Source organism: Lactuca sativa, chromosome 5, assembly GCF_002870075.4.
Source record: "Lactuca sativa cultivar Salinas chromosome 5, Lsat_Salinas_v11, whole genome shotgun sequence".
Lineage (NCBI taxonomy): Eukaryota > Viridiplantae > Streptophyta > Magnoliopsida > Asterales > Asteraceae > Lactuca > Lactuca sativa.
This window is the reverse complement of record NC_056627.2, coordinates 333621053-333636932: the sequence shown is the minus strand read 5'-3', so window position 1 is coordinate 333636932 and position 15880 is coordinate 333621053.

Below are 15880 nucleotides of genomic sequence, written 5' to 3'. Positions count from 1 at the left end.
TTTGAAATATCTATATATGTTGTGTAAATTAATAAATTTTATTGTTACTATACAAAGATAATAAAAAAGTAGGTTGATATGATATACAAAAACATCATAATTTCAATGATATTTTAAAACCATGCCAAAATTAATCGGATTCTTATGACATAAAAATTTTTAAAAAATCATAATCATCTCTAATATATAAAAGTAACATTTTCGTAATTAATGTCAGTTCCCAAGATAGTTAATTTTTGTTTTGTTAAAAGTACCTAATATCTTTTCATGTTTATTTGAAAAGTTTCAGAAAAGTAGTTAACTGATTTCATTTAATTTGTGATAAAGAAAATCGAAATATATGATTACATACATTTGATATAGGAACAAAAAATAATCTAAAAAAATATAAAAGCGAAAGAAGGTACTGACCTTCTAGCACACAAGAGCGAATGTTTATAGTAGAGAATGATGATGAAAGTTATAAGTAATATTAACGATGCTGTAGGAAAAGGTTTGAAGAAAAGAAACGATTGAAAATAAATGTGAGTCGCGGATTCGATGATGAATCGTATATGTATGTGATAATTTGAATATGATTTTTCGGTATTAATGATTTCCTAATAAATAAAGATTTTATATTAATGGTTTACTAATATAAACGGATTTATATTAATGGCTGATATTAAGGCATTGATTGAAATGATTTGTTAGTAATATGTTTTTAAAATTGACCATATTAAAATCTTCATAACTGAAAATTCAAGATGTAAAATATGGAAAGCTTTTAATGAAATTAAATACATTCCATTTCAACGAATGTAAGTTATTGATTGATGATTGTAAAATATTTATTGGAATTAAATACATTCCATATATGGAAGATGATGTCAGCAATTTGATTTAAGGATGGAAAAAATAAAATTGAAATACAATCAATGGTCCAGATTATTTAAGATGATGTCATAAGGTTTCTCTTTTAGTAATATTTAAGATATATATATATATATATATATATATATATATATATATATATATATATATATATATATATATATATATATCATAAAACAATTAATTAATTATAAAATAAATTCAATTTTATGATTTGTTTTCTTCTCATATCTCGTGGGATTTTTTTTAAAGAAAATAACATATTTTTTCTTTTATTTGACAGATAAAAATTATTTTGTAAGGTAAAAGAAATCGAAAATTGGCCTTGAAAAAATTATTTTAGAATCGCAAACCATGTTTTGAAAACCGGACCGGACATCGAACCGTTTGTCATAGCGGTTCCATGGTTCAACTGGTCTAACCGGTTGAACCGGTCCAAAAAAACGGACGAACCGTTTGTGTGTGTGTGTGTGTATATATATATATATATATATATATATATATATATATATATATATATATATATAAAAGTTGTAAATAAAAAGAATTGATTCCCACAGCGAAAGTTAGGAAGAAAATATTTGGTTGTTGGCATTAAAAAATTGAAGGGTTAAGGCTTAACAGTGTCTCAATGAATCCCACATCGCTAGCCTATTCAAATTTGGAATAGCAAATGGTTCTATAAATGCGTTTTCAGAGCCAGTGTACCAAATCAATCCCAATACGGTTTCTTAAGTTTAAAACCGAAGTTGAGGATATATTATGAGCTTTCATATTTATTTTGAAAATTCAGAGTGATTTTTTGCAAAAGTTAAATTTTAGTTAAAAGCACCGGTTTTAACTGGTTGAACCAGGCCGGTTCAACCTGGTTTACATTAAAACCGCCGGTTTTTTATGGTCTAAGCTACAGACGGTTTTTGGGCTTTATAAAACCGGCCACAACACCGGTTCCCGGTTGAACCGCTCTGACCGGCTGGTCCGGTCCGGTTTTCAAAACAGTGATCGCAAACAAAATTAGACCTAACAAAGTTGGTTAATGTATTTGGTTTTTGAGCGAAGCACGTAGATTTGTGTCCTCTTACATTCTTTTTAGACATTTTTATTATCACCAACATAAAACTTTATTATAATTTGTCGGGAAAAAAAACTTTCTATAGGAAACGTGTGACTTGGTTGATTGGTCGCTTAAATATAAAATAGCTAACATGCATCACAATTTACACGTATACAAAATCAGATCGGTGGTAAAAGGTTACACGCAAACTATGGTGGAGACTACGATGAAACTTTTTCAAAGTAGTGGTTATATTAAAGTTTATAAGGATACTCATTTTTATAGCAGCGTCTCATGATTATGAAATATGAAAAATTGATGAAAAAAATTGTTTTCATAACATGTGTTTAGGACACAACCTAAGGGTTTTGTATATGTCAAGTATCCAGATAGAATACATAAGCTTCAAAGGTCTATTTATGGACTAAAGGTCTATTTATGGACTCAAGTAGGCATCTCATAGATGAAATCTATGCTTAGATGAGAAAATCAAAGAATTTGGTTTCATTAAAAGTGAATATAAGCCATGTGATGTGACTTTGGCTCCGACCACCTGCTTTGAGGATATGCTTCTACGTCGGAGATAGATCTGTGAGGTCAGACAAGGTTGTTAAAGCCGCCCCAGGGACTGTGCCCCGGGAGCGGGCTCCGACGGTCAAGTTAGATCTTTGGCTAGAGAGAACCATCTTGGTGCCCAGCAGGGCTGGCAAGGGAGCGCTAGGCGAGGCTGGCGCGCCAGAGCTGTCTAAGCCATGCTAATGAACCATATATCATCAAGTCCCCCAGTCCGATGTTATTGGTACGCGGCCAATGACATTGGATGGACTCAGTCATATAAACCATGTGTCGTCAAGTCCCCCTAGTCTGATGTGATTGGACTGCTGACAATCGGATCGGACTAGACAAAACACCAATATATCAAGGAATGAAAAGAAACGACTGAACCTTTCCTACGAGAGTCGTGGTGACGCACAATGAGCCAAGCATGGGCTGGCTTAATGGTCTTTCCTTGTTAGGATTACGATTCGGTCGGTGAGATGCACCGTAGTTGTTGCTGCCATTATGTAGAGCGAGGTTGTTGATGATGTTATTGCAAAGCGGGGCTCCTATGCGACAATGATGTTAATAAGGCGTCGGACCAAGGTAGCTAAAAAGTGTAAGCTTTTCATTCATTCCTTGAAACTGTTATTCGACGTATTTCCTATTGTAGTCATGCGCTGATGGAACGTCACCAATAACCATCTACATAGTCTACTTTACATGAACACCGATGACTGTCCCAAAGGTGTTTCTTGCGTAGGCTACACCTAGTTGGATTCCCCCAGTCTGATGTGGGTAGTGTAGGTAGCCGGATCGGACTATGATGAATAAGGCAAGGTTGTTGTACCAATACACGACGAAGTTGTTGGCATAATAAAAGTAGTAAAACTCTTGTCCGAGATGAATGTTGTTAAAACGATAAGTCGTGAGGTTATTGACCATATAATAGGTGGTAGAGGTTCTGGGAATTAGGCGATTAAGTTGCTAATAGGGGTTACGCAGCGAGGCTGTTGTCGAGAGCCAGGTGACAGAGATGCTGAGGGATACATGGTGAGGCTATAGGTAGGGATTGCGCAGCAAAACCATTACTAAGGGCCAGGAAACATAGATGCTGAAGGATACACGGTGAGGCTATAGGTAGGGAATGCGCAACAAGATCATTTCCGAAGGCCAGGAAACAGAGATGCTGAGGGATACACGACGAGGCTACAGGTAGGGATTACACAACAATACCGTTTCTGAGATCCATGAAACAGAGATGCTGAGGGATACACGACGAGGCTATAGGTAGGGATTACGCATCAAGACCGTTTCCGAGAGCAAAGAAACAGAGATGCTGAAAGGTAGTAGGTAGCAGGGCCGCTGTCGGGATAACCTTCTTACTGGAGAGTAACCTCACTATAGCAGGATGTAAAGTGGAAAATGCTTCATCGATCGTCCGGGCACAAGAGAACCATGATGATTGTGAGAGAGGAAACATCGAGAGCATGGTGTTAGGCGTCGAATAAGCTTGTGATGCGCGACTTATGGTGCGCGTCAATGCGCGGCTTATGTTGCGTGATTTAGAAGAATAGCTTAGGCTTAGCAGCCAACAATCATGGAGATGCTACGTGGGAGAGCATCGCATGCAGATCGGGTTTAGTAGCCAGCGATCGTAGGTACACCACGCGGGAGAGAATCACGTGGAATGGATCGGGCTTGGCTGCCAACGATCGTGGATGCATCACGCGGGAGAGCATCACATGGAATCATATAGGAAAAGGCTGCGATCCTTTGAGCCTTGTTGGCGGAGCATGCCGCTGGAGTCGGGCTAAGAAGTTTGGAGACTCGAGGCAAGGGTACTGAACCTCGCATGCGAAGCTTGCCACTATAATGGAGTATGACTGAGAAGCCAAGTGACTCAAGGCGGGGGTGTTGAACCTCACATGCGGAGCTTGCCGCTGTAATGGAGTCGGGCAGAGAAACCAGGCGACTCAAGGCAAGGGTGTTGAACCTCGCATGCAAAGCTTGCCATTATAATGGACTCGGGCCGAGGCGCCAGGCAACTCAAGGCAAGGGTGCTGAACCTCCCATGAGGAGCTTGCTCTATAATGGAGTCGGGCCAAGAAGCCAGGCGACTCAAGGCATGGGTGTTGAACCTTGCATGCGGAACTTGCCGCTATAATGGATTCGGGCCGAGTAGCCAGGTGACTCAAGGCAAGAGTGCTGAACCTCGCATGTGGAGCTTGCCGCTATAATGGATTCGGGCCGAGAAGCCAAGCGACTCAAGGCAAGGGTGCTGAACCTCGCATGCGGAGCTTGCCACTATAATGGAGTTGGGCCGAGAAGACAGGCGACTCAAGGAAAGGGTGTTGAACCTCGCATGCGGAGCTTACCGCTATAATGGAGTCGGGCCGAGAAGCCAGGCAACTCAAGGCAAGAGTGCTGAACCTCGTAGGTTTGGGCATAACGGACTACAATCTATGTATTCAACACGGGTGATCAGTTCGTGCTGAAATAGGACCTGATGCTTTGCTACACCATTAGCTATAGCAATAATCGTAGTCTCGATGTCTTGGCTGTTTGTTGAGAGTTAAGCAATAGGGCCGTTGGGAGGCTGGCAGCGAGCTGCTAGCGATAGATGAACAACATGAATATTGAGAGCTGGGCAATGAGACTACCGAGAGTTGGACCACGAGGCTGCTCTTTTGATCCGGAATATTAATGTTACCTCGGGAATGCACTATCATGCAGAGTATCAGCTCGTCATGTACTTTGCCTCTGCCCCTTCAGAATAAAAATCACTTATGCATAGTGTCGTACCAACCATTCTCCCCCATTTCTTAGAGAAGGCGAAGAATGGGAATGATAAATGCGTAGTTGTTGGAAACTAGGCGACACAAGTGCTAACAAAAATTGGGCAGCGCAGCTGTCGAGAATCAGACAACGTAACTGCTGATAATTGGGCTTTGTGGATGCTAAGGACTGGGCAGTGCGACAGCTGAGAGCTGCGCAACGAGACTAGCGGGGGTCGGTCAACACGAATGGTAAGAGCTGAGTAGCGAGACTTCCTGAAGTTGGTCAACACGGCTGGTGAGGGCCGGGCAACGCAGTTGCTAAGGGTTATTTCGAAATGCGTCACGAGTAGTAGTAGCGTACTATTCTTCTCCCTCCACCCTTTTTTTAGAAGTGTCAAATGAACCCGCTTGCAATACAACTTCTCAAATTGGATTTTGCTACGCTGAATCACAACAATAAAGTGTTGAGTATCTGACCGACAATTATCTTGCACTACTAGGCCATATTTATTTGTTGGAGTAGCCCATAAAAGAAAAGACTTGAAAGAAACCCAAAATAGAAATATTTGAGCCCATTTTATAGGTTGTTGGCCCATACGCTTTTTCCCTTTTTTTTTAAAATATCGAGTGGTCCAGCACGCAACGCGTATTCTGAAAGCGTATTTGCTGAAAAACATATTCTGTTGAGCAGAGCTTGTGGTGTACGAGTATTAAATTGTTGATTTTGTCTTGTGAAGGTGGTCCATTTAATTGTTGAGATGGCCCCTTAAAGTGTACAAGATAAAACCCAAGTTCCTTTTGTATGAAGCACAAAGTTGTTCGACCTATTTTTTAGAGGAAGCCCAAGGTAAATCGATGTTGAAGCCCACAGTTCTAATGGAGCCCCCTTTCGAACTATAGGCCCAAGGTGGGATGGTAGTTCAAGTTGCGGCCCATATTATTTTCTTTTCCTTGTGTGTGTGTTTATATATGCGATTTGGAAACACTTTGTGGACCCAACCCATCTCTCTTTCAAATCTCTATTACCAGAAACGAACATGTTAGGGGATTGGAGATGGATTGCTCTCGCCGGAGGGTGGCAGTTGTCGAAGAAGATTGGAGCGGATGATTTATCCAGTTGTGTTGTTTCTTACGTCACCTGTTGAAGGTGGTCAACGACTGAAGGAGCTGAGGTTGCGATCGGTGGGGGCCATGGTGGTTCCTTGTTGGAATTTTGAGATGTATAAGGGATCTAAGGAGTGCTTTGGTTTTCGAAGACGTAGATTTGTTGGGTCGTTGGTTGAAAAGGGATTATCGACAAGAGGTGGTTCGGTGTTCACTGATGTCAAGCGATTGATTGCAGTCGGGACCACCTCTTTGGAGCAGAGCGTCGACTAACTGCAAATGGTGGCGAGCTCGACGACGACTGGCATTGGGTCCTGAAGATGAGGGGTAACAGGGACATGTGTTTTTTATTGGCAAAGGTTTGACCAGAGATGGTGATGATCGACAGAAGGTGGCATAGCGGCGACTGACGTTGGAGCTGCTCTGCTAGGTCATCGGTATGGAAGGTGGTCAAGTTGCAGGTTTTGGATTCCAACTATGAATCGATAAAACAGGGGTCGTCTGTCGCTGGGATACCGCTAGTAGTGCTGCTTCGTCGAACTTGTTCGGGGTCGTAACTGGTGATGAAAATGACCGGTGATGGTCATTTGCACTGGGGTTGCTGTCATTTGGGGTCGACAAACGGTCACGGTGGTGCTAAAGATGTTGTTGCTCTGTAAATGACTACTAGTGATGGTCGTCAAAGAATTTACGACGGAGGTTGACGTCGGTGACGTCATGAGATTGCAGTCGTCGGGTCGGTTGTAGGAGGTGGCCGTCTTTTCTGAATGGAATAGATAAACACGGTGGGGCCACCTGTATTTGACTTTTGTGTATATCGAGAATAATACAAGACATTGGAGCTGCTCTGCTAGGTCATCGATGTGGAAGGTGGTCAAGTTGCAGGTTTTGGATTCCGACTATGAATCGATAAAACAGGGGTCGTCTGTCGCTAGGACACCGTGATACGAGCCCAATTGATTCAGCCCCAACTCCACCTGAAGAGCCCAACACCAAGCCCAAATAAAAGATCAGACATCCCATTCGTGAATAAAGTATACAACAACCCTAGTTTTCATTATTCCTTGTTTGCATCACGTAGGAGACCACGTCCTTCAAAGAACTGGTCATAGTTCACGTTTATTCTCATTAGCTCATGTTTCCTGTTTTCTTGCTAGTAGTTTTATTTAAGCATTGCATTGTACTTTCTTTTGGGATATATGATCAAGAAAATTGCTTCAAATCTTCTGTGTTTCTTCTCTGATTCTTGGGAGACTAGCCCTCTCAAACAGGCTTCTATCAATTTGGTGCTTTCATTGTCATCTCCATGCCTCCTAAAGTCGAGTTCGGTTCCACCTCTGACAACACCAAGGCCCCCTCTGACCACCCTACTGCCGCCCTCACCGATTAGTTACAGGTTCGCATCCACCTCTCCACCGCCACCAATCACTGCCTAGACACAATCACCACTCATCTCGCTACTCAATTTGCTCATATCACCAAACAAACGGACACCATTGTCCAACTCCTCCCCGCCACCACCATTAACGGCCCACCTCCACAGCCGCCACCACCGCCACAACACACCAATCTCTGCCCCCCTAAAATACACCTCCCAACATTCGACGGATCCAATCCCCTTGATTGGATTTTTCAAGCAGAAAACTACTTCACCTATTACTAGGTTACACCACCACAACGCCTCTCTTTGGCCTAATTTTACTTCACCGGAGACGCCTTGAATTGGTATAAGTACCTTGCCAACAACCAAATTCTCGGTACATGGACAGAATTTTCCCGGGCTCTCGAACTCCGGTTCGATCCATCCGATTATGAAAACCACCAAGCCTCCCTCTTCAAACTCAAACAACTAACAACGGTTACTGCCTACCAAGCTGCGTTTGAGAAATTGTGTAGCCGGGTCATCATACTCTTGAATGAGGCTCTCCTTAATTGCTATATCTCAGGTCTTACACAGGAAATCCAAACCGAACTCGCGGTGTTACGCCCCACTACCCTTCATCAAGCTTATGGGTTGTCTAAATTAACTCAAGACAAGCTTGGGTGTTCCCCAGTTTCTCCATCCATTTCCACACTGTTACCCACTGAAGTCCAATCAACCACCTCTTCACCCCAGTTGTCATGTACCATACCACTTTTGCCGGTGCCGGTACCTGCAACCACCACCTTACCTATTGCCCCCTTGTCACCCGAGCAACTACAACAACGTCGTGCCTCGGATCTTTGCTTTCGCTGTCCTGCAAAGTACCACCCCGGACACAAATGTGATCCAGCACAGTTCCTGCTCATCACCGATAATGACTTGGATGCTCCTCACCCTCCTGTAAAACCACACGTTCCTGTTCTGGAAGAGGCAACAAACCTTCCACACTTTCTCGCTCTATCCCTAACAACATTTTATGGCATTGCACCCATAACCGCCTTACATCTCACGGGCTTTGTCAACCATCAACCGCTTCAAATTCTCGTTGATTCCGGCAGCACTCATAACCTGATTCAGCCCGGAGTAGCTGCTAAATTGAAGCTTCTGGTCCAGACTACATCGCCTTTTCCGGTCCTCATTGGCAATGGCGACCAACTCCTTTGCACCGGTTATTGCACAAACGTTCCCCTCACACTCAATGAGGCTCCATTTAAGGTTAAGTTGTTTTTTACCATTCCAAGGTTTCGATGTCATTCTCGGGTTCGATTGGCTACGTTCCTTGGGTCCTATTACAACTGACTTTTCAGTTCCTTCACTTACCTTTCGGCATGGAAGCAACATCATCACTTTGCAAGGGTCCCTTCCATTCCCGTTTTGCCCAACTGCAGCACCAGTTTCAGACCTTGAGGACAAGGTATATTCTCATGGGAGGGGTATTGATACGAGCCCAATTGATTTATCCCCAACTCTACCTGAAGAGCCCAACACCAAGCCCAAATAAAATACCAGGCATCCCATTCATGAATAAAGTAGACAACAACCCTAGTTTTCATTATTCCTTGTTTGCATCACGTAGGAGACCACGTCCTTCAAAGAACTGGTCATAGTTCACGTTTCTTCTCATTAGCTCACGTTTCCTGTTTTCTAGCTAGTAGTTTTATTTAAGCATTGCATTGTACTTTCTTTTGGGATATATAATCAAGAAAATTGCTTCAAATCTTCTGTGTTTCTTGTCTGATTCTTGGGAGACTAGCCCTCTCAAACAGGCTTCTATCGCACCGCTAGTAGTGGTGCTTCGTCGAACTTGTTATGGGTCGTAATTGGTGATGAAGATGACCGGTGATGGTCATTTGCACCGGGGTTGCTATCATTTGGTGTCGACAAATGGTCACGGTGGTGCTAAAGATGTTGTTGCTCTGTAAGTGACTACCGGTGATGGTCGTCAAAGAATTTCCGACGAAGGTTGACGTCGGTGACGACATGAGATTGCAGTCGTCGGGACGGTTGTAGGAGGTGGCCGTCTTTTCTGAATGGAAGAGATAAACACGGTGGGGCCACCTGTATTTGACTTTTTTGTATATGGAGAATAATACAAGACGTTGGATCTGCTCTGCTCTGTCATCGGTGTGGAAGGTGGTCAAGTTGCAGGTTTTGGATTCCGACTATGAATCGATAAAACAGGGGCTGTCTGTCGCTGGGACACCGCTAGTAGTGGTGCTTCGTCGAACTTGTTATGGGTCGTAACTGGTGATGAAGATGACCGATGATGGTCATTTGCACCGAGGTTGTTGTCATTTGGGGTCGACAGATGGTCACGGTTGTGCTAAAGATGTTGTTGCTCTGTAAGTGACTACCGGTGATGGTCGTCAAAGAATTTCCGACGGAGGTTGACATCGGTGACCTCATGAGATTGCAGTATTCGGGTCAGTTGTAGGAGGTGGCCGTCTTTTCTGAATGGAAGAGATAAACACGGTGGGGCCACCTGTATTTGACTTTTGTGTATATCGAGAATAATACAAGGCGGGTCCCACCCGAAGATGCTTGTGTGTTCTGTCATTGCTTTTTCTAAATCATTCTAGCCATTTGTGGTTTTCTTATATGAATGCTTTTGTCTTTTAGTTTATAGTGTACTCTGTACAACCTTCCCCCCCCCCCCCTTTTTTGTCAGCTGATGGTGTGGCCCGTGCACCTTTCTTTTTTTAATATACAATTTTTTTATGGACACGACAAATTGTAACTGATGTGGTAAGGTAAGTTTTGAGGTAATTTGATGGACAACTTATACAATAAGCTAAGATGGTGTGATAGCTAGTGTACAAGCATAACAACAACGTTTACAAACAACTCTTTAAATGGGTTTACCGAAAATATGTGAATAAAGATGGGGTAAAAGCTCATAGAAAACTCATTTCTTTCTTAAAGTTTGATGAATAATCAAGATTTAGACATAACTTCTAAATTTTTTGTGGAGATGTACAACCATGAAAGTTGTATGTACAGAGAATAAGGTAAGAACTGATAAAATTTTATTTTCTTCTCATCTTGTTGAATAAATCACCAAAATAAACTAACATAAGATAAAACTTATAAAAGCTTCTTTTCTTTTTCCAAACTTCTAAAGAACACCAAGTAGACAACAAAAATTTTCTTTTCTTCTTAAACTTACTGAAAAAACTCAAAATTTAAACAAAAACGGAATTCGATGAGATTTTCTTCTCATAAAACTTTCTTTTCTCTTCAACTTGCTCAACAAGCCATTAAAATATGAACAAGGAACATATCTGAAAATTTTTCATTTTCCTTCTCTAAACTTCTAAAGAAGAACGCCAAAAATATGAACAAAGATGGTGTTAGAACTCGATTTTTTTATTTGAAATGTACAAACGTCTCAACTATGCTTACAAACAGCTGATGCAGGTAGTGAAGTTGTCACATATAATCTTAAATAAAAAAACGATTTTCTTAATAATATGAACTTGATACAAAGATAAACTTGTAAAAATTTTTGTTCTCCCCAACTTGTGGATTGGGTCACTGAAAAAAATATGAGACCGATCTAAAATGCTTTTGTAAACTTGAACAAGAACATAAGTAGATCTACATATCTGGGCTTAAAAACGAAAACAAAATCCATAGATATGAACAAAAACACAAAGCGGATAAAGAGATCTGAAAGATAGAACACATCAGATCGAGAGATCTGAGGGGTGGCTAATTAGATCTGGACAGATCTTGGCAAGAGCCAACAGATCTGAACAAAAATGCAACGCCTCATTTCTAGTATGTAAATTTAGTTAAAGTATCTTCATTTCTTAAGGGGTACTCGACGATTCTGTAGCCCGACTCGTCGAGTAGAAGCGGGATGATCACGCGATTTAAGTTGGCTACTCGGCGAGTCCATGTGTTGGGACTCGGCGAGTCTGCCTGTCTGGATGAAACCCTAAATCCCAGGGTTTGTGCCCTATTTAAACGTCATTATAGCCTCCCACCCCAGCCTCCAGCACCTTTAGAGAATTTCCTTTGTAAACCCAAGCCCCCATTATTGAGCTTGAGTGTGTTTGTGCTAGTTTGGGAGCTTTGGAAGAGAAGGAAGGAAAGAAGGTCCATAGAAGAGAAAGGAGATCTAAGAGTTAGCTTCCATCTGTTTCTCATTCAGGTAATAAAGTTATTACCTTGTGTATTCCTCCATTAAGCCCTCTTTTATGCTTGTTATGTCTCTTTTGGAGCCTTATGTGATTCAAAACTCGAGATATAGACTCTCCTTTGGATGGAAACCTTAGATCTGGACGTTATTGAGCTCCAGGAGCTCATTATAGCCACCTTTATGCAATCATGGCTTTCTCCAATCCCTAAGTGCTTAGTATTTGATGATTTTGGGTATTTTAGCCTCATACTCTCGTGCATGCACGTAAAGTTGGAAACTTTACATGTAAAACCAGTCCTAGAAGCTCAGATCTATGATTTGAAAGCACTGCAATCGATTAGAATCGATTGTATAGTAATAGCATGCTTGGGACTCGACAAGTTGTTCCTCAGAATCAGTGAGTTGTTCTTCAGACTCGACGAGTCACAGACTGGACGTGTTCATATGTCGAAGGAGGACTCGACGAGTTGTTCATACAACTCGGTGAGTCGGATGAAATTAGACTCGATGGTAGTATCGAAGAAGAATAGAATGGATGATAGGGACTCGAAGAGTTGGCGGCCCAACTCGGCGAGTCCGGTCAACTGGAAGTTGACTTTGACCAGGAAGTTGACTTGACCTGGGGTAAATAGTCATTTTTCCCTGAGATTTGTTATCAGTATTTGATTTAGTGTTTATGGGATTTGTAGCCGGGGAGTTCCGGAGCAGCAGTCAGGCAGTTTCAGATTTAGCATCTCGGCAGCCAGCATTACGAGGTGAGTCTTCCTTCCGGTAGGAACGGGTCTACGGCCACAATGCCGACCCGTTTAGTTAGCAGTAGTTCCAGACTCCGGTCCGATGCAGTAGTTCAGTGTGCTTGATGTCTTTGTGATTCAAGCAAGTCTTTGTGTTATGTGTTCCAGACTTCGGTCCGATGCAGTATGCAGTATATGTGTTTATGCTAGTAGTTATGATTATGCTATGCTATGTTCAGTCAGTTTCCGGACTTCGGTACGATGCAGAGGGCAAGGCCCTGGTTAGTTCCAGACTTCGATTCGATGCAGTTTCCAGACTTCGGTCCGATGCAGAGGGCAAGGCCCTGGTTAGTTCTGGACTTCGGTCCGATGCAGTTTCCGGATTTCGGTATGATGCAGTGGGCAAGGCCCAATATGTGTTTATACGTTGTTGTATGGTATGTGGTAGTTTGGGGGAGCTCACTAAGCTTCATGCTTACAGTTTCAGTTTTGGTTTCAGGTACTTCCGCTAGCAAAGGGAAGAGCTCGGGTTGATGGCATCGCACCCACCACAGCTTTAGTTTTATCCTGGGATATTTATTCAGACATTTTGTTATGATTGATACAATTTGATACAGTTACTATGTCTTTTGAGTACTCATTCCATGGTTCTTGTTATATATGGCATTGGATGATGTGATTTTTTGTAATATTAAAACAAAAATTTTTGGGTCGTATTTTGGGTCGTTACAAGTTGGTATCAGAGCCTTGGTTTGAGGGATTCAGGCATACTGTTGAGTGTATCTGAACTCAAACTAAGGAAATGGAGAAAGATTTTTAAAAGAGAAACGTTTTCGAAAAGAAATTTTGAAAAGAACTTACAATGAAAAAGAGTTTTCTTAAAAAGGGGTGTGGTGCATGCGATCAGTCGAGCTCAAGTAAGTACTCCCAAATTACCCATACAAGCTGATGTTATGATTATCAGTTTTAGTTTCATTAGAACAACATGCTAGAATAGGACGAAGGATCTAAGAGGATGCCTTATGTGCCTGCTATATGTGTTTCAGCTTTATGAGAATTGCATGCTAGTATTGAGTAGACAGCAGTAGGATAGCCTGGTTAGGTTATACTTGATAGTATAAGCTTAGCATTGTATGCTAGTGCAGATTAGTCAGTATGATAGCCAGAGTGGTATACGCTTGATTATGTACTCAATCCCCGAATGTTGCTTGCTTTGTGATTTTAGGAGTTCTAGTTGTCTTCCACTAACTAGTAAACGAATATGTTAAGTTACATATTGCAAGGACTAAATAATTTCATAAGGTTAGGTCTAGCTCTATTTCGCAGCTCTCGTTTGAGTCCAACCGTTATAGGGTAGGATCTCTCATTCGAAGAATTATCTATTCTGAGTGATATGTAATAGTATTCGCGAGCTAGTTAGGGGAAGAAAGTGGGGAGTTCTTATGCAGCTGATGGCTACCCGATCATTTGTTTCACTTGGGCTTGGCAAGAGATTCAGCAGAGCTCCGAGGGAGCTGGATTGTCCACTTGAGGTTGAGATAGTTGATGACAGGACCATCAGGGTCGCGAGAGTACATAGGGCTTGTTCGCTGCAGTTATTTGATGAGCAGTTTTCAGTGGACTTGGTTCCCATTCCCCTGCGAGGGAATAAGGTTATAGTGGGTATGGATTGGCTGAGCCCCAATGGGGCAGTGATTGATTGTGAGCTACAGTTAGTGAGGGTCCACACCCCTGGTGGGGGAGAGTTAGTTATTTAGGGCGAGAGGCCACAACGCGGACCGATTCTTTACTCGACAGCGAGAGCTCGACGCTACTTCCAGCAGGGTTGCGCGGGCTACGTCACATATGTTTTGGATGCCCGGGAGAAGGGCAAGGCAACTGTTGATGATGTACTGGTGGTACGTGAGTACCCGGATGTATTTCCAGAGGATCTGCCTGGGATACCTCCGGATAGACAGGTTGAGTTTCGGATTGACCTGGTTCCGGGTGCGGCTCCGATAGCCAAGGCACCGTATCGGTTGGCTCCTCCAGAGATACAGGAGTTGTTTACGCAGCTGCAGGAGCTGCTAGACAAGGGTTTCATCCGACCGAGTAGTTCACCATGGGGAACCCCGATCCTGTTTGTGAAGAAGAAGGATGGGTCACACCGTATGTGTATAGATTACCGGGAGTGGAACAAGGTAACGGTGAAGAACCGTTACCCACTCCCGAGGATAGATGACTTGTTCGATTAACTTCAGGGAACATCTTGGTTTTCTAAGATTGATCTGCGCTCCGGTTATCATCAGATGCGAGTCAGAGGTGAGGATGTTCAGAAGACAGCTTTTAGGACCCGTTATGGTCATTATGAGTTTGTGGTGATGCCGTTTGGGCTCACCAACGCTCTAGCCGCATTCATGGATCTCATGAACTGCGTATGCATGCCGATGTTGGATCGGTCTGTGATAGTGTTCATTGATGATATCTTGGTTTATTCCAAGACTCAGGAGCAGCATGAGGAGCACCTGAGAGAGGTGATAGAGACTTTGAAGAGGGAGAGACTTTTCGCGAAGTTCTCCAAGTGAGAGTTCTGGTTGCGCGAGGTGCAGTTCCTTGGACACCTCGTCAACCAGAAGGGGATATTGGTGGACCCGGCGAATATAGAGGCCGTAATGCAGTGGGAGGTCCCGAGGTCTCCATATGAGATTCGGAGCTTCCTAAGATTGGCAGGGTACTACAGGAGATTCATCCAGGACTTCTCTATGATAGCAGTTCCACTCACCCGACTAACTAGGAAGTCGGTGGTGTTTCGCTGGGGGCCTGAGCAGCAGGCAGCATTTAAGACCCTCAGACAGCGATTGTGCGAGGCCCCGATTCTTACCCTGCCAAAAGGAGTAGATGACTTTGTGGTCTACTGTGATGCTTCGATCATAGGGATGGGAGTAGTGTTGATGCAGCGAGGGCATGTGATAGCATATGCCTCTAGACAGCTGAAGCCTCACGAGGCTAACTATCCGACGCACTTTTTAGAGCCGGGGGCAATGGTGTTTGCCCTCAAGATTTGGAGACATTACCTCTATGGGGTCCGTTGTACCATTTACACGGATCACAAGAGTTTGAGGTACCTCATGGACCAGCCGAATTTGAACATGAGGCATCGTTGATGGTTAGATGTGGTAAAGGACTGCGATTGTGAGATCCTTTATCATCCGAGCAAGGCTAACGTTGTAGCCAACGCCCTGAGCCGCAAGG